The 19,337-nt window shown below is 47.7% G+C and overlaps 1 pseudogene; it reads right to left on the bottom strand.

Moving 5' to 3' along the window:
• Nucleotides 1–19,337, bottom strand: part of LOC142923123 (exosome complex component 10-like) — a 28,285-nt pseudogene that overhangs the window by 427 nt on the left and 8,521 nt on the right.

The raw sequence follows: 19,337 nt of genomic DNA, 5'->3' as shown, positions 1-19,337 counted from the left end.
ACAAGCAATCGTCATCAGGTGTGAAAACCACAGCAAGAATTTTATATTTTTATCATTTTATTGTTTCCCTTCTACGTGGTGACTTTACCGAAAGAACCAAGAATATGAATCCCTGCAGTCATGAAAGCTTTAAATAAATAAATAAAATTCTGCTCCCTCCTGTTCTCCCCGTGTAATTCTGCGCCCCGAGATGTTTGTTACGCTTTAGGTGCAATACAAGTGCAATTTATTGTTGTAAACATTCACCCAATGGCATTCATATCGAGTGTGCAGGCAGTGCAATGATACATTGGCAGCAAGCTGGAGGGACCCAGGCGTCGTGCTACAAAGTCGGCGAGGGAGAGGGATGTCTCTCTCCTTCTTTTGCTGTCTCACTCGATTATTTTGTTTATGCATGTCTACGTGCACGCGTGCCTCTCACCTTGACAATGTTGGGGTTGGTGAAGGCCTCGTTGAGGATGTGCAGGTCGTCGCGCAGCATCAGTGTGTCGATAATGAAGTCCTCTTCGCGCGTCGAGATTTGCATGAGGCAGGTGATGCCCAGGAAGGAACGGTATGAGTGATGCTACGGGGCCACGCACAGGAATAGCCGCTCAACGGTGGGCGGACAAACAAGAGTAGAAGAGGCAGATAGGCGGTCGAGCGGGACGAAAGCACACAGACGGCACAACCCAACAAACCAACCGCACATCACAACTCGATATTATACGACCACACATGTCACACTCACATGCTGGCACTCACCCAGACAACAAACACAGATCCCCCGTAGAGCTTTAACAGACTGTTGGGACAAGTGCTGTTAGAGAGCACCTATGAAAGCCGAAACGGCACACGAGGGGTTGGGTGGCCAGCACCACGCCCGGCCGCCTTTGTCTCCCAAGCGGCAATGTTTTTAAACACCGCACCAGGTACTCAATTGAGGCCGAGTCAAACTAGGGGAGGCCCAGGACCGGCTCAGATAATTGTGCTCTCGCACAGTCGATACGACGACCGGCTCCTCTTGAGGGCGCTCCACCTTCATCTTCTTCTCCGCTGCAGACACGGGGATCCGTCACTCATGGCGCGTGCGTGCAGTAGTGTGCTGGTTAATGCACTGCAAACCCAGTGACCTGATTTCAATTTCGCTTCCGATCAACAGCAATGGCAAATATTTGATCAAGTCCTGGGCCTCCCCGAGGTCGACGGAGCCTTAAATGAGTACCGGGCACGATGTGTAATCATCAGTGCTGGGGAAACAAAGGCAGCCGAGCCTGGTGTTGACTACCCACCCCTCGTGTAATCCTGGATCTTCAGAGACGCTTGCTAACAGCACTTGCCCCAAGTCTGTTAAAGGTGAAACGATTTTTTTGTCGTGTGTTTGTGAGCAACGCCTCGACTTCTGTACGTGTCTGCATGTGTGTGTGTGTGCACATGCACGTGCAAGTGTTTGCGACTGCTGGATTAGTGCATGTCTCTGTGTTCATGGTGTGTGTGTGCCTTCACCGTGTTTGGCTTTTGCAGGCTGTGCCGAGCTCTTCTTTGGTTTCTCTGGCGCTTTCATCAGTTTCCAGCGACTACAGATCTACAGAGACGGATGAGATAGCACTCAACGGGTTCTCATCACTCACTCAGTCAACTACTTAAACACTCATTCACTTACTCAGCCACTCAGGTACTCGTTCAACGATCCAACCACTCATGCGCTCAACTACACTCTCTCACCTACCCAAGCACTCACTCAACCATTCATTCACCCACTCATCTGCTCAAACATGCACTCAAATAACCACATTAATCACCAAACCACTAAAATTCCTCACTCAGCACCCATCCGCACAAGTGGTTTGTGAAATGGAATGATGGAGATAATGATGATGGAGATGTGAGCAAGATGTTAGCACACAACAATCACGTGTTACCTCAAAAACTTTTGAGTTAGGATCCAATTTCTTTTCTTGAAATGGCAGAGATTTCCCGTCACTGGATGGTAGATACTGCAAGCACAAGCACATGAACAGATGCACAAGCGAACTTTTTATTTTCAATCACTTCCTCGAGTCCCCACGTCTTCATGTTTCCAGGATTTGTGCGTCAATAAAGACCGTTTTATCCAAATCCTAAGTGACCCCGTGTCACGTGTGACCCTGTGCTAATATTGTGTCTCTATGCCTCCTATCTGTCTCTCATTTACCATGCCTCCTGTGTGTTCCCCACGTCCCTAAGTCGCTTGTATCGCTGCATTGTCTTGGTGTCCTTGTAATTCCCGTGTCTCAAAGTCCATGTATCTCAATGCCACTCAACTACCCCTGTGCCTCCACATGTCCCTGTCTCCCCATGTCTCACCATGCCAAAGGGGTTGACGAACGTCTGCAGGACACGCGCTGCCGTCATCTGGGACGTGGAGCTCTGAGCAGTGCGAGCCTCGTTCTGCTGCTCTTCGCTGTTCTGCACACCACAGCAGAGCGCAGAGCGCTACAGCACATCGCAGCGCACTACAGCAACATGACAGCAATTTCAGCACAGCTCAGAATGCGACAGCACACAAGAGAACACACAGAACGCCCCAGCACATGATGGCTAACACAGCAAACACAGCACGGTACAGAAAGCTACAGCACACGAGATCACACACAAAGTGCTTTCGCCAGCGGTGTGGGAGATGAGACATGGGTTGGTTGTGGTCGTGTGAGGATGTTGGGCTCACGTCAAACAGGGTGAGGACCGGGCGCGTGGCAGGCACCGCCCTCCGTGCTCCCTCCACTGCACCACACAAAGACAAAAGTCAAAGATCCTCAATATAGCTTTGAAAAGACTTTTAGGGCAAGTGCTGTTAGCGAGCATCTACGAAGGTCAGCACAGAACACGAAGGGGATGGGAGGACCAACACTACACCCAGCCACCTTTGTCTCCCCAGTGCTGATGCTTTACACGCACTGAGTACTCATTTAAGGCTGAATTAATCTAAGGGAGCCCCAGGACCGGTTTAGATATTCGTCACCGGTGTTGGCCATAAGCAGCAATCGAACTTGGGTCGCCAGGTTAATAGTGCAGCACGCTAACCAGCTAAACTACTGCTGTTCGTCGTGACCGGGAATGGAACTTAGGCCATCAGGATCGTGCCACTACACACTACCACTGCACAGCCGCTCTCTAGTGACATACAGACATAAGCTAGCACAGAAGATGCACAGAGATACAGACTGAACAATACACACGTGAACACACACCCACACACAAGCAATAATATACAGGGCCACACACCTGTTGCAACCGCTGACACACAAAACGTACGCATGCAGACAGGCAAATAAAGACACGTTAACAGAGATACAGGAATGAATACACACACATATGAATGGAAATGCACGCAATTGAACACAGACATAGACGCAAAGATAGTCACAGAAATAATACGCACATACACGCAGCAGCCAAAGAAGGGTCATTGCTTAAAACATCACCTATTATGTAAGTTTTACTTTTAGGACAATGTTACTGAAAAGTATTTTGTTATTTTGCTTGTGCCCCACTGTAAATGCAGTCAGGACATTACTTGTTATTTATTTCACTAAATTATGTTTAATTTGTACGCAGAACATGGCAATTATTCGTATGATTACTACTCAAATTATAAGTGTGATATTAAAAAACAGCACGGTATTTTTTCATGTCAATAAAATGAAATTTACTCGTGACAGGCTAGGTGTACACATCACTGGTCACGAATAAAAAATATATAATCCATATCATGAGCTTTGCCGATATAACCAGCACAACTAAGTGTGAGCTACCTTCAGTACCATGCCTTGTGATTGGCTGCCTGTCGTCCAATGATAAGCCATCGTGAGGACACAAGAGAGGGTTTTCCAATCGCTGTCAAAACACAGAAGAAAATTGATTGAACAATCAGTGCCACACTAGGGTGGGCATACAAATGATACCATTAATGTCACCTTTGGGGGATTGAAACATCTAGATTGTACTGTCAGGGTCAGGCAATGAACCAACAAAATCACACAGGGGTGTCAACCTACACGACAATCGTAACATTATTCACACTCTAAGGACGGACATGAACTGAGCTCCTCATTGTCACGACGGTTTTGGGACGTGGAATTAAAAAAAAGAACCACAAATGAAGAGTTCTGTGCCGGATGAGAAAATGAGATGTCGAGTTTATAATCGCAAGTAAAGATGGCATTTGTGTGATGAGTTTTGGTCTCTGGTCACCTCTGTCCAGGTGATGAATGTTCTCGATGGAGCCTTGATGGGCGTTTCGCTCTGCGGGAACAGCAGCAAAGATTATTAAACAAACGCAACCTTTACTGCAACGAGTCATTACTTTTGCAGTCACTTGTGCCTGGTTGTGACCATCAACTCGCTACATTTGTGAACGTCGTTTAACCACGGGTGGCTGAAACTCCCAAGATCCAAAACCTAGGATCTTAGCCGGGTGGTGTTGGTGGCGAAGTCCTGTAACCCAGCACTATGGAGGCAACAAGGGTGGGTGGATCACACAAATGTTGTTAAACTCCCTTCCCGTTGCTTTTCAGGTGTCATAGCATGGCCTGCTAGAAGGGGGTACAGCAAAGGTTGACTTCATCTATTCGTTCTGTATGGGATCGACTGTTGCCTCCTCGCATGTGTGGGTTTTCTCCAGGAACTCCGGTTCCCTCGCATATGTAAACACTCATTAATTGGTTGATAACACCTTCATATATAGACGACCACAAAGTTTGGGGGGAAATTTGGCACAGGCTCACCGCCTGGTAGCCTTTCCCGCTCGTCTGTGGTTCCTCCTCACGCCTCTGAGTTGTTCTCTCGCTTCGAGTGAGCGAATAATGTGCAGTGTGTCACAAGTAAAAAAATTATTATTGAAACAGTGCCGGATCATTGTGTTTGACCCAGTATTGGCCCCAGGAGCCACCCAGTCACCACCTATATTAAATCCATACTCTTTGGTTCTTTCGGTAAAGTCAGGTAGGTAGAAAAACAATAGATTACGACGTTTCGATCGCAACACAAGCAATCGTCATCAGGTGGGACAACCACACCAACTGCTGAAGACAGCAGTTGGTGTGGTTGTCCCACTGCTGTCTTCAGCAGTTGGTGTGGTTGTCCCACCTGATGACGATTGCTTGTGTTGCGATCGAAACGTCGTGATCTAATATTTTTCTACCTACGTGACTTTACCGAAAGAACCAAAGAGTATGGATTCCCGCAGTCACGAAAGCTTCAAATCAAGATTATATTAAATGTTTGATTATATTTATTTATGAACATTCTGCCTCTGACCGCTCGCTATCCCTCTCCCCCTATGACTTTCAGTCTCTGTCTCCCACTCTTTTGTCTCTGTTCTCGTTCTCCGACTCTCTTGCCCTATCTATCCTTCATCCGTATCTCAACTGTGGCTGTCCATTATGAACCCCTCGCTGCTCCACCGAGCCGCCTCCGCTTCTGCGCTCACCTTGATGAGCGGGACGAGGCGTGCCTGCTTGACGAGCTGCCACAGCTCATTGGCGTTCTGCCTCAAGAGGGGCGGCACCGGATTGCAGCACGCGAGCACGCCCTGCAGCTCCCTGCGTCGGCAACGACGATGTCAACATGTTAGAGCAGCGACACGCGTCACAACACAACGCCAGAGCAATGCAACATCACGGCAAAAACCACGTCACAGCAACAACACAATCTCACAGAAACAGCACAACGTTACAACAAGCCAGCACTCCCTCTCTGTCTTGCTTCAAACAGCAATGGCATGGACTAGGGTGCATATAGCCGTTGATACTGGCAAAAGCATATCCGTTCAAGATGGCGTACATATATCCTATTCATGCTGGTGTACATACGTATATTGTTCATTCTGGCGTACGTGCGTATAGGCAGCTCAGGAAAGTCTATGAATGTATAGCCTAATAAAGTATTAAAGCTTTCGTGACTGCATACAATTACTCATTGGTTTTTTCGGTAAAGTCACGTATGTAGAAATACAATAAATAATATAATTTTATTGTATTTCTACATACGTGACTTTACCGAAAAAACCAATGAGTATGTATAGCCTGTTCATCCTGGCGTACGTATGTATATTGTGTTCAGGCTGGCATACGTACGTAAAGCCTGTCTTGTCTGGCGTACGTATATATAGCCTGGTCATTATCAGGATCATACTAACCAATGCTATTACCACAATGCAACCTTCATCATCACCATCATACTATCACCATATCCATATCATCACCAGCATCCAGATCACCATCCACATCAAAACATTATGAGTGGCACCACCATCAACACTATCACTACCACTCTCACTACTACCAGCACAATCATCAGCCACCACCACTATTACCAACAACAAGAACAGGCGCCATATGCCAATAAGTGGCGGTGACATCACCACGGCGGTTGTCTCAGGCCAGGTGCACTCCGAAGCCACGTGCAGTGTCGAAGGCTCGTTAACAGGAGCTCACGGAACAGAGCCAGGTGCCATGGGTTGACTGACTGCAATGACTGGGGCAGATGCACCAGCTGTGCACGTGACTGTGCCAACTTGCTGCATTTTAGCCGCCCGGCACTCCGCTCTTTATTGTGAGCATCGCTCTTCTGACCTTCGTTGTTGCTGGAGGGCGAATCTTACCACCGCTGTCAATACCATCATGGGTATCACTCGCACCACCATCCCAACTGTCCCTGCCACCACCGGCCCCACCACAACCGTGCGCGGCTTACCGAGGCATCTCCTCTGCGATCTTCATGAGCATGTGGTTTGGGAGGACTTATCTGTGACAGCAACAGCACAACACACACTGGTCAGGCCAGGGCACAATGCACATCTCAGCAATAACAACAATCACACAGGCCGTACAGGCCCAACAACACAACAGCGACAGTAATCGTACTACGCAACCATTGACCTACGGCACTGGAATGTGAAGTTTCTACAACTGGTTCAGGATCACGATCAGGTAAATTAAAAAGTGCTGCGTCGTACACCCCAGTGTTTGACTGTGCTATATTATAAACACCCGTGTATCGATATTTCCATTTTAATGTGTTATGGTCGAAACGTCGTGATAATTTTTATTGTTTTATAAATATTTTATTATTTATTGTTTCCCTTCAACGTGACTTTACCGAAAGAGCTAAGAATATGAATTACTGCAGTCACGAAAGTTTTAAATCAAAATTTAGACTGTGTGTTGTTTTGGTGCGGTCTTGGATCGTTTTTGTTGTTGTTTTGCTGCCTTGCCCTAAAGTGCATTGAGTGTTAAAAAATCTACAGTAATTAATGTAATTATGCAATTTGTACTTATATACTTTATATTCATACATTTGTCGCTACTCTGGACATCTGTGATAAAGAGTTCATAGCTCATCGGATTCCTCCAGTCTAAATAAATATTCTGATAAATCAAGTTAAAAATTTTGAACACTGTGGTGTTGTTCCGTTTGCTGTGTTATTCTACGCTGTTGGAAAGTCCCGTGCTTTGCTGCACTATGCTATGCAGTGCAGTACACGGCTATTTCAGCGCCGCGTGCGCTCTCACCCCGTGCTCTCGTCCTCGGCGCGTGCCGTGCGGTCGCGCCAGGCGTACAGGAGCCGGGCGGCGCTGCTCTGCTGCACATCCAGTGGCTGTTTGTGCTTGTGCAGCAGCTCCAGGTAGGAGTCCTCGGTGAACACCGGCTTGTGGTAGCGCTGAGACACACACACAGACGCACACAGGGAGAGAGAGGGAGATGGAACCACGCAAGTAGTGACAGCGGCAGCAATAATTACCAGGGTTGTTAAAACGATCATCGGTTAACTGGTAATTGTTTTCAGCATCAATTACCAGTTCTGAAAGTCGGTAACCAATGTTTCCTGTGGGAATTTTTATCGCGAATGCACTAATTAGGATGCATGAACATTAAAACGGTACGGCGGGCCCGAGTCACCACATTGAACATAAATCGGCATTTTGAGACCCCCTCCACTGCCACTGTGTAGCATATTATTACGTTCCAGGGACTCTATGAGATGATAGGACAATAGTCTACACACATTACACCATGAACTATATCACTTCGTTGATCTAGTAAAAAAGATAAATATATTCTTTATTTATTGCTTGAGGACTTGTAACGGAATAAACAATATTTTTGGAGAGGTGGGAAAACTGTCCCGATCGAGATGATAGGACAATAGTCCGAGTCCATAATTGGCAATAAGTAACGGCAAAGCAGTTCTAAGTGACTCACAGAATTGTGCGCAGTTGCGTATACAGGACACGACTTCCCTGAAGGCATCAACACCTTCAGCGAGCGCGATGCCGATCACACAACGCGGTTCGAATTCGATCCTTGATCGATGGCTGCACCATCGCCGCACACGCGTCAAATAAAGACCAAAGGACAAGTCCTTACTTACTAACACTATCTTTTTTCATTGCTGGAGGGGTTGCCCCCCCCCCCCCACCTGAAAATCCTGGCTCAGCCATTGCCCACGCACCACTCACCTTGAGTGCCACAGTTCAGCTCTGGTCCCACACAAGCTGCAGGAGGTTGGGTCGGCCCAGCGCCTTGGTGAGCAGGTCGGCGCGGACGCGGTCGTACACGTACAGCAGGTAGTGCGTGTCGGCACGCGCATAGTGCAGCATGTCTGGCAGGAGAGGCCTGTGTGTGTGTGGCGTGCATACGTGGAAGTGTGCAAGTGTTTGTGTGCGTGTGTATGCAATTGTGAGTGTGTATGTGTTTGTGTGTGAGTGTGTGCATGCGAGTGTGTATGAGACGCAGATGTTAATGTACCGCAACATTTATCTGTTGACCCATGTGTCATTTCCGGTGAAGGCTAACATCATTTGGGAGTGATATAGTAACCAGTATTGGACCTCCCCCAAGACTGACTGGGCCTTAAATGAGTACCTAGTATAAGATATGAACATCAGCACTGGGGAAACAAAGGAGGTCAGGCATGATGCTTACCACATTACCCTCTCAAACATTGTGCCAGCCTTAATAGGGGCTCGCTAAGATAACTTGAGGAGGGGGGGGGGGTGAAAGTGCTTCATATGTACTGTTCTATGAACCCAGTGATGGGACTTCAATTCCTCACCCTGGCCAACTAGATTCAGCAGTCTATTCAGGCGACACGGGGGATCTTTGTCCTTGTGTGTGAATGTGTAAGCAGTAGAGTATCGGCTAGCACCCTGTGCTATGAACCTGGTGAAACGAGTTCGATTTCTACTCACGGCCAACACCTGTGACAATTATCTGAACCGGTCCCGGCCCTCCACTAGCTCGACTCAGCCTCAAATGAGTACCTGGTGTAGCGGTGTGTAAACATCACCACTGGGGAGACAAAGGCGGCCGTGCATGCTACTGGCCACCCACCCCCTCCTTCACAGCACTTTCCCCAACAATTAGTTGAGGCTATACAGGGGATCTTTGCCTTTGTTTTTGTACGTGTGTACAAGTTAGCCCATGCATGCGCGCGCGTATGCAGAGGTTCGAGCAAGTGCGGCGTGCGTACCGGATGCGCCAGTCAGCCAGCTGGTACTGCTTGTCGGTAGACAGGCTGCAGTAGTGCATGAGGAGGTGGGCGAGCGAGTTTCTGGCGAAGCCTAGGGAGCGCGCCGCTGGGTGCGTGTCGAACAGGCCCACCACGTACAGGCCCAGGTCACGTTGCAGCCACTCAATGTCCGAGTCCGCTCCGTGGAAAACCTGCGCCCCCGCCACACCGCAGCGTCAATCACCACGTCACCGTGGCAATCACTGCGCCACTGCGTCGCCGCGTCAAGCACCACGCCTCTCACGTGGCCGGTGCTCAAGATATGGTTACAACGTCCCAAGTAACCATCGTCGCCGCCGCTGTCAACAAGGCATGGCTGCAGCCAGCCCCCCTTAATTGCTTCCTTTCTCTATTTCCCTTGCTCGGTCCGACCTGCTCCCTCCTATTCTTTGGTCCTTTCGGTAAAGTCACCACCACGTAGAAGGGAAGCAATAAAATAATAAAAATATAAAACAATTAAATTATCACGACGTTTCGACTGCAACAGAAGCAATCATCATCAGGTGTGAAAACCACAGCAAGAAATGTATTGTTTTATATTTTTATTATTTTATTGTTGCCCTTCTACGTGACTTTACCGAAAGAACCAAGAATATCAATCCCTGCAGTCACGAAAGCTTTAAATAAAAATAAAAATTCTGCTCCCTCCTGTTCTCCCCGTGTAATTCTGCGCCCCGAGATGTTTGTTACGCTTTAGGTGCAATACAAGTGCAATTTATTGTTGTAAACATTCACCCAATGGCATTCATATCGAGTGTGCAGGCAGTGCAATGATACATTGGCAGCAAGCTGGAGGGACCCAGGCGTCGTGCTACAAAGTCGGCGAGGGAGAGGGATGTCTCTCTCCTTCTTTTGCTGTCTCACTCGATTATTTTGTTTATGCATGTCTACGTGAACGCGTGCCTCTCACCTTGACAATGTTGGGGTTGGTGAAGGCCTCGTTGAGGATGTGCAGGTCGTCGCGCAGCATCAGTGTGTCGATAATGAAGTCCTCTTCGCGCGTCGAGATTTGCATGAGGCAGGTGATGCCCAGGAAGGAACGGTATGAGTGATGCTACGGGGCCACGCACAGGAATAGCCGCTCAACGGTGGGCGGACAAACAAGAGTAGAAGAGGCAGATAGGCGGTCGAGCGGGACGAAAGCACACAGACGGCACAACCCAACAAACCAACCGCACATCACAACTCGATATTATACGACCACACACGTCACACACACATGCTGGCACGCACCCAGACAACAAACACAGATCCCCCGTAGAGCTTTAACAGACTGTTGGGACAAGTGCTGTTAGAGAGCACCTATGAAGGCCGAAACGGCACACGAGGGGTTGGGTGGCCAGCACCACGCCCGGCCGCCTTTGTCTCCCAAGCGGCAATGTTTTTAAACATCGCACCAGGTACTCAATTGAGGCCGAGTCAAACTAAGGGAGGCCCAGGACCGGTTCAGATAATTGTGGTCTCGCACAGTTGGTACGGCGACCGGCTCCTCTTGAGGGAGCTCCACCTTCATCTTCTTCTTAGCTGCAGACACGGGGATCCGTCACTCATGGCGCGTGCGTGCAGTAGTGTGCTGGTTAATGCACTGCAAACCCAGTCACCTGATTTCATCGCTTGCGATCAACAGCAATGGCAAATATTTGATCAAGTCCTGGGCCTCCCCGAGGTCGACGGAGCCTTAAATGAGTACCGGGCACGATGTGTAATCATCAGTGCTGGGGAAACAAAGGCAGCCGAGCCTGGTGTTGACTACCCACCCCTCGTGTAATCCTGGATCTTCAGAGACGCTTGCTAATAGCACTTGCCCCAAGTCTGTTAAAGGTGATACGATTTTGTTTTTGTCGTGTGTGTGTGTGTGTGAGCCACGCCTCGACTTCTGTACTTGTCTGCATGTGTGTGTGTGTGCACATGCACGTGCAAGTGTTTGCGACTGCTGGATTAGTGCATGTCTCTGTGTTCATGGTGTGTGTGTGTGTTCCTTCACCGTGTTTGGCTTTTGCAGGCTGTGCAGAGCTTTTCTTTGGTTTCTCTGGCGCTTTCATCAGTTTCCAGCGACTACAGATCTACAGAGACGGATGAGATAGCACTCAACGGGTTCTCATCACTCACTCAGTCAACTACTTAAACACTCATTCACTTACTCAGCCACTCAGGTACTCGTTCAACGATCCAACCACTCATGCGCTCAACTACACTCTCTCACCTACCCAAGCACTCACTCAACCATTCATTCACCCACTCATCTGCTCAAACATGCACTCAAATAACCACATTAATCACCAAACCACTAAAATTCCTCACTCAGCACCCATCCGCACAAGTGGTTTGTGAAATGGAATAATGGAGATAATGATGATGGAGATGATGATGTGAGCAAGATGTTAGCACACAACAATCACGTATTACCTCAAACACTTTTGAGTTAGGATCCAATTTCTTTTCTTGAAATGGCAGAGATTTCCCGTCACTGGATGGTAGATACTGCAAGCACAAGCACATGAACAGATGCACAAGCGAACTTTTTATTTTCAACCACTTCAAGTCCCCACGTCTTCATGTTTCCAGGATTTGTGTGTCAATGAAGACCGTTTTATCCAAATCCTAAGTGACCCCGTGTTACGTGTGACCCTGTGCTAATATTGTGTCTCTATGCCTCCTATCTGTCTCTCATTTACCATGCCTCCTGTGTGTTCCCCACGTCCCTAAGTCGCTTGTATCGCTGCATTGTCTTGGTGTCCTTGTAATTCCCGTGTCTCAAAGTCCATGTATCTCCTTGGCACTCAACTACCCCTGTGCCTCCACATGTCCCTGTCTCCCCATGTCTCACCATGCCAAAGGGGTTGACGAACGTCTGCAGGACACGCGCTGCCTTCATCTGGGGACGTGGAGCTCTGAGCAGTGCGAGCCTCGTTCTGCTGCTCTTCGCTGTCCTGCACACCACAGCAGAGTGCAGAGCGCTACAGCAACATGACAGCAATTTCAGCACAGCTCAGAATGCGACAGCACACAAGAGAACGCACAGAACGCTCCAGCACATGATGGCTAACACAGCAAACACAGCACGGTACAGAAAGCTACAGCACACGAGATCACACACACAGTGCTTTCGCCAGCGGTGTGGGAGATGAGACATGGGTTGGTTGTGGTCGTGTGAGGATGTTGGGCTCACGTCAAACAGGGTGAGGACCGGGCGCGTGGCAGGCACCGCCCTCCGTGCTCCCTCCACTGCACCACACAAAGACAAAAGTCAAAGATCCTCAATAAAGCCTTGAAAAGACTTTTAGGGCAAGTGCTGTTAGCGAGCATCTACGAAGGTCAGCACAGAACACAAAGGGGATGGGAGGACCAACACACACCCAGCCACCTTTGTCTCCCCAGTGCTGATGCTTTACACGCACTGAGTACTCATTTAAGGCTGAATTAATCTAAGGGAGTCCCAGGACCGTTTTAGATATTCGTCACCGGTGTTGGCCATAAGCAGCAATCGAACTTGGGTCGCCAGGTTAATAGTGCAGCACGCTAACCAGCTAAACTACTGCTGTTCGTCGTGACCGGGAATGGAACTTAGGCCGTCAGGAACGTGCCACTACACACTACCACTGCACAACCGCTCTCTAGCGACATACAGACATACGCTAGCACAGAAGATGCACAGAGATACAGACTGAAGAATACACACGTGAACACACACTCACACACACGCAATAATATACATGGCCACACACCTGTTGCAACCGCTGACACACAAGACATACGCATGCAGACAGGCAAATAAAGACACGTTAACAGAGAAACAGGAATGAATACACACACATGTGAATGAAAATGCACGCAATTGAACACAGACACAAAGATAGCGAAATAAATAATATGCACATACACGCTGCAGCCAAAGAAGGGTCATTGCTTAAAACATCACCTATTATGTAAGTTTTACTTTTAGGACAATGTTACTGAAAAGTATTTTGTTATTTTTGCTTGCGCCCCACTGTAAATGCAGTCAGGACATTATTTGTTATTTATTTCAATAAATTATGTTTAATTTGTACACAGAACATGGCAATTATTTGTATGATTACTACTCAAATTATGAGTGTGATTAAAAAACAGCACAGTATTTTTTCATATCAATAAAATGAAATCTACTCGTGACAGGCTAGGTGTACTCATCAACTGTCACGAATAAAAAAATATAATCCATATCATGAGCTTTGCCGATATAACCAGCACAACTAAGTGTGAGCTACCTTCAGTACCGTGCCTTGTGATTGGCTGCCTGTCGTCCAATGATAAGCCATCGTGAGGACAGAAGAGAGGGTTTTCCAATCGCTGTCAAAATACAGAAAAAAATTGATTGAACAATCAGTGCCACACTAGGGTGGGCATACAAATGATACCATTAATGTCACCTTTGGGGGATTGAAACATCTAGATTGTACTGTCAGGGTCAGGCCATGAACCAACAAAATCACACAGGGGTGTCAACCTACACAACAATCGGAACATTATTCACACTCTAAGGACGGACATGAACTGAGCTCCTCATTGTCACGACGGTTTGGGGACGTGGAATTAAAAAAAAGAACCACAAATGAGAGTTCTGTGCCGGATGAGAAAATGAGATGTAGAGTTGATAATCGCAAGTAAAGAGGGCATTTGTGTGATGAGTTTTGGTCTCTGGTCACCTCTGTCCGGGTGATGAATGTTCTCGATGGAGCCTTGATGGGCGTTTCGCTCAGCAGGAACAGCAGCAAAGATTATTAAACAAAGGCAACCTTTACTGCAACGAGTCATTATTTTTGCAGTCACTTGTGCCTGGTTGTGACCATCAACTCGCTACATTTGTGAACGTCGTTTAACCACGGGTGGCTGAAACTCCCAAGATCCAAAACCCGGGTGGTGTTGGTGGCGAAGTCCTGTAACCCAGCACTATGGAGGCAACAAGGGTGGGTGGATCACACAAATGTTGTTAAACCACCCTTCCCGTTGCTGTTCAAGTGTCATAGTATGGCCTGCCAGAAGGGGGTACAGCAAAGGTTGACTTCATCTGTTCGTTCTGTATGGGATCGACTGTTGCCTCCTCGCATGCGTGGGTTTTCTCCAGGAACCCCGGTTCCCTCCCATATGTAAACACTCATTAATTGGTTGATAACACCTTCATATATAGACGACCACAACGCTTGGGGGGAAATTTGGCACGGGCTCACCGCCTGGTTGCCTTTCCCGCTCGTCTGTGGTTCCTCCTCATGCCTCTGAGTCGTTCTCTCGCTTCGAGTGAGCGAATAATGTGCAGTGTGTCACAAGTAAAAAAATTATTATTAAAGCAGGACCGGATCATTGTGTTTGATCCAGTATTGGCCCCAGGAGCCACCCAGACACCACCTATATTAAATCCATACTCTTTGGTTCTTTCGGTAAAGTCAGGTAGGTAGAAAAACAATAGATCACGACGTTTCGATCGCAACACAAGCAATCGTCATCAGGTGGGACAACCACACCAACTGCTGAAGACAGATGACGATTGCTTGTGTTGCGATCGAAACGTCGTGATCTATTATTTTTCTACCTACGTGACTTTACCGAAAGAACCAAAGAGTATGGATTCCTGCAGTCACGAAAGCTTCAAATCAAGATTATATTAAATGTTTGATTATATTTATTTATGAACATTCTGCCTCTGACCACTCGCTATCCCTCTCCCCCTATGACTTTCAGTCTCTGTCTCCCACTCTCTTTTGTCTCTGTTCTCGTTCTCCGACTCTCTTGCCCTATCTATCCTTCATCCGTATCTCAACCCTGGCCGTCCATTATGAACCCCTCGCTGCTCCACCGAGCCGCCTCCGCTTCTGCGCTCACCTTTATGAGCGGGACGAGGCGTGCCTGCTTGACGAGCTGCCACAGCTCATTGGCGTTCTGCCTCACGAGGGGCGGCACCGGATTGCAGCACGCGAGCACGCCCTGCAGCTCCCTGCGTCGGCAACGACGATGTCAACATGTTAGAGCAGCGACACGCGTCACAACACAACGCCAGAGCAATGCAACATCACGGCAAAAACCACGTCACAGCAACAACACAATCTCACAGAAACAGCACAACGTTACAACAAGCCAGCACTCCCTCTCTGTCTTGCATCAAACAGCAATGGCGTGGACTAGGGTGCATATAGCCGTTGATACTGGCAAAAGCATATCCGTTCAAGATGGCGTACATATATCCTATTCACGCTGGTGTACATACGTATATTGTTCCTTCTGGCGAACGTGCGTATAGGCAGCTCAGGAAAGTCTACGTATGTATAGCCTAATAAAGTATTAAAGCTTTTGTGACTGCATAAAATTACTCATTGGTTTTTTCGGTAAAGTCACGTATGTAGAAATACAATAAAATTATATTATTTATTCATTGGTTTTTTCGGTAAAGTCACGTATGTAGAAATACAATAAAATTATATTATTTATTGTATTTCTACATACGTGACTTTACCGAAAAAACCAATGAGTATGTATAGCCTGTTCATCCTGGCGTACGTATGTATATTGTGTTCAGGCTGGCATACGTACGTAAAGCCTGTCTTGTCTGGCGTGCGTATATATAGCCTGGTCATTATCAGGATCATACTAACCAATGCTATTACCACAATGCAACCTTCATCATGACCATCATACTATCACCATATCCATATCATCACCAGCATCCAGATCACCATCCACATCAAAACATTATGAGTTGGACCACCATCAATACTATCACTACCACTCTCACTACTACCAGCACAATCATCAGCCACCACCACTATTACCAACAACAAGAACAGGCGCCATATGCCAATAAGTGGTGGTGACATCACCACGGCTGTTGTCCCAGGCCAGGTGCACTCCGAAGCCACGTGCAGTGTCGAAGGCTCGCTAACAGGGGCTCACTGAACAGAGCCAGGTGCCATGGGTTGACTGACTGCAATGACTGGGGCAGATGCACCAGCTGTGCACGCGACTGTGCCAACTTGCTGCATTTTAGCCGCCCGGCACTCCGCTCTTTATTGTGACCATCGCTCCTCTGCCCTTCGTTGTTGTTGGAGGGCGAATATTACCACCACTGTCATTACCATCATGGGTATCACTCGCACCACCATCCCAACTGTCCCTGCCACCACCGGCCCCACCACCACCGTGCGCGACTTACCGAGGCATCTCCTCTGCGATCTTCATGAGCATGTGGTTTGGGAGGACGTATCTGTGACAGTAGGAGCACAACACACACCGGTCAGGCCAGGGCACTATGCACGTCGCAGCAATAACAATAATCACACAGGCCGTACAAGCCCAACAACGCAACAGCAACAGTAATCGTACTACGCAACCATTGACCTACGGCACTGGAATGTGCAGTTTCTACAACTGGTTCAGGATCGCGATCAGGTAAATTAAAAAGTGCTGCGTCGTACACCCCAGTGTTTTACTGTGCTATATGATAAAACACCCGTGTATCGATCGATATTTCCATTTTAATGTGCAATTTTATTGGGGGACTGTGTGTTGTTTTGGTGCGGTCTTGGATCGTTTTTGTTGTTGTTTTGCTGCCTTGCCCTTGAGTGCATTGAGTGTAAAAAAATCTACAGTAATTAATGTAATTATACAATTTGTACTTATATACTTTATATTCATACATTTTTCGCTACTCTGGACATCTGTGATAAAGAGTTCATAGCTCATCGGATTCCTCCAGTCTAAATAAATATTCTGATAAATCAAGTTAAAAATTTTTAACACTGTGGTGTTGTTCTGTTTGCTGTGTTATTCTACGCCGTCGGAAAGTCTCGTGCTTTGCTGCACTATGCTATGCAGTGCAGTACACGGCTATTTCAGCGCCGCGTGTGCTCTCACCCCGTGCTCTCGTCCTCGGTGCGTGCCGTGCGGTGGCCCCAGGCGTACAGGAGCCGGGCGGCGCTGCTCTGCTGCACATCCAGTGGCTGCTTGTGCTTGTGCAGCAGCTCCAGGTAGGAGTCCTCGGTGAACACCGGCTTGTGGTAGCGCTGAGACACACACACACGCACACAGGGAGAGAGAGGTAGATGGAACAACGCAAGTAGTGACAGCAGCAATAATTACCAGGGTTCAGACTTGTTTGGTATGCTTCTCTCTCTGTGTCCCATGTTGTATCTGTGTTAGTTCCACCCTACTTGGGTGTCTGTATATACATCTGGGGTTATGTGTTTCCTCTATCTCGTAAATTTAGCTCCTCTGTACCTGATGATGGCTGCTTGTGTTGCAACCAAAACGTCGTATGCTATTATGTAATTTAATTATTTCTCATTTATACGTGACTTTACCGAAAAAACCAAAGAGTAATTACCAGGGTTGTTAAAACGATCATCGGTTAACTGGTAATTGTTTTCAGCATCAATTACCAGTTCTGAAAGTCGGTAACCAATGTTTCCAGTGGGAATTTTCATCGTGAATGCACTAATTAGGATGCATGAACATTAAAACGGTACGGCGGGCCCGAGTCACCACATTGAACATAAATCGGCATTTTGCGACCCCCTCCACTGCCACTGTGTAGCATATTATTACATTCCAGGGACTCTATGAGATGATAGGACAATAGTCTATACATTACACCATGAACTAGATCACTTCGTTGATCTAGTTAAAAAGATAAATATATTCTTTGTTTATTTCTCGAGGCCTTTAAACAGAATAAACAATATTTTTGGAGGGGTGGGAAAATTTTCCCGATCGACAGTGAGAGTGGTGGATTTGCTTACAAAGATAGGCTTGCAACTTGCTCACTGGTGGAGCCAGTGGGGAGTGGGGTGGCACGTGCCCCCCCAATGATCCGATCGAAAACCCTAATTTAGATCAGATCATTGGGGTTTATTGGTAATAAATCAGCATTTTGCGACCCCCACTGCCACAGTGTAGCATATTATTACGTGTCAGGGACTCGATGAGATGATAGGACAATAGTCCGAGTCCATAATTGGCAATGAGTAACGGCAAAGCAGTTATAAGTGACTCACAGAATTGTGCGCAGTTGCGTATACAGGACACGACTTCCCTGAAGGCATCAACACCTTCAGCGAGCGCGACGCCGATCACACAATGCGGTTCGAATTCGATTCCAAGGGACAAGTCCTTACTTACTAACACTACCTTTTTTCATTGCTGGAGGGGTTGCCCCCCCCCCCACCTGAAAATCCTGGCTCAGCCATTGTCCACGCGCCACTCACCTTGAGTGCCACAGTTCGGCTCTGGTCCCACACAAGCTGCAGGAGGTTGGGTCGGCCCAGCACCTTGGTGAGCAGGTCGGCGCGGACGCGGTCGTACACGTACAGCAGGTAGTGCGTGTCGGCACGCGCATAGTGCAGCATGTCTGGTAGGAGAGGCCTGTGTGTGTGCGTGCATACGTGGATGTGTGCAAGTGTTGGTGTGCGTGTGTATGCAATTGTGAGTGTGTATGTGTTTGTGTGTGAGTGTGTGCATGCGAGTGTGTATGAGACGCAGATGTTAATGTACCGCAACATTTATCTGTTGACCCATGTTTCGATGGTTACGTCCCTAGTAACCATCGTCGCCGCCGCTGTCAACAAGGCATGGCTGCAGCCAGCCCCCCTTAATTGCTTCCTTTCTCTATTTCCCTTGCTCGGTCCGACCTGCTCCCTCCTATTCTTTGGTCCTTTCGGTAAAGTCACCACCACGTAGAAGGGAAGCAATAAAATAATACAAATATAAAACAATAAAATTCTCACGACGTTTCGACTGCAACGCAAGCAATCATCATCAGGTCTGAAAATTACAGCAAGAA

Source organism: Petromyzon marinus, unplaced genomic scaffold (assembly GCF_048934315.1).
Source record: "Petromyzon marinus isolate PM22_M1 ecotype Great Lakes invasive population unplaced genomic scaffold, UKy_Petmar_22M1.pri1.0 PM_Scaffold_29, whole genome shotgun sequence".
In the NCBI taxonomy this organism is placed as follows: domain Eukaryota; kingdom Metazoa; phylum Chordata; class Hyperoartia; order Petromyzontiformes; family Petromyzontidae; genus Petromyzon; species Petromyzon marinus.
This window is presented reverse-complemented; position numbering and strand designations above follow the sequence as displayed.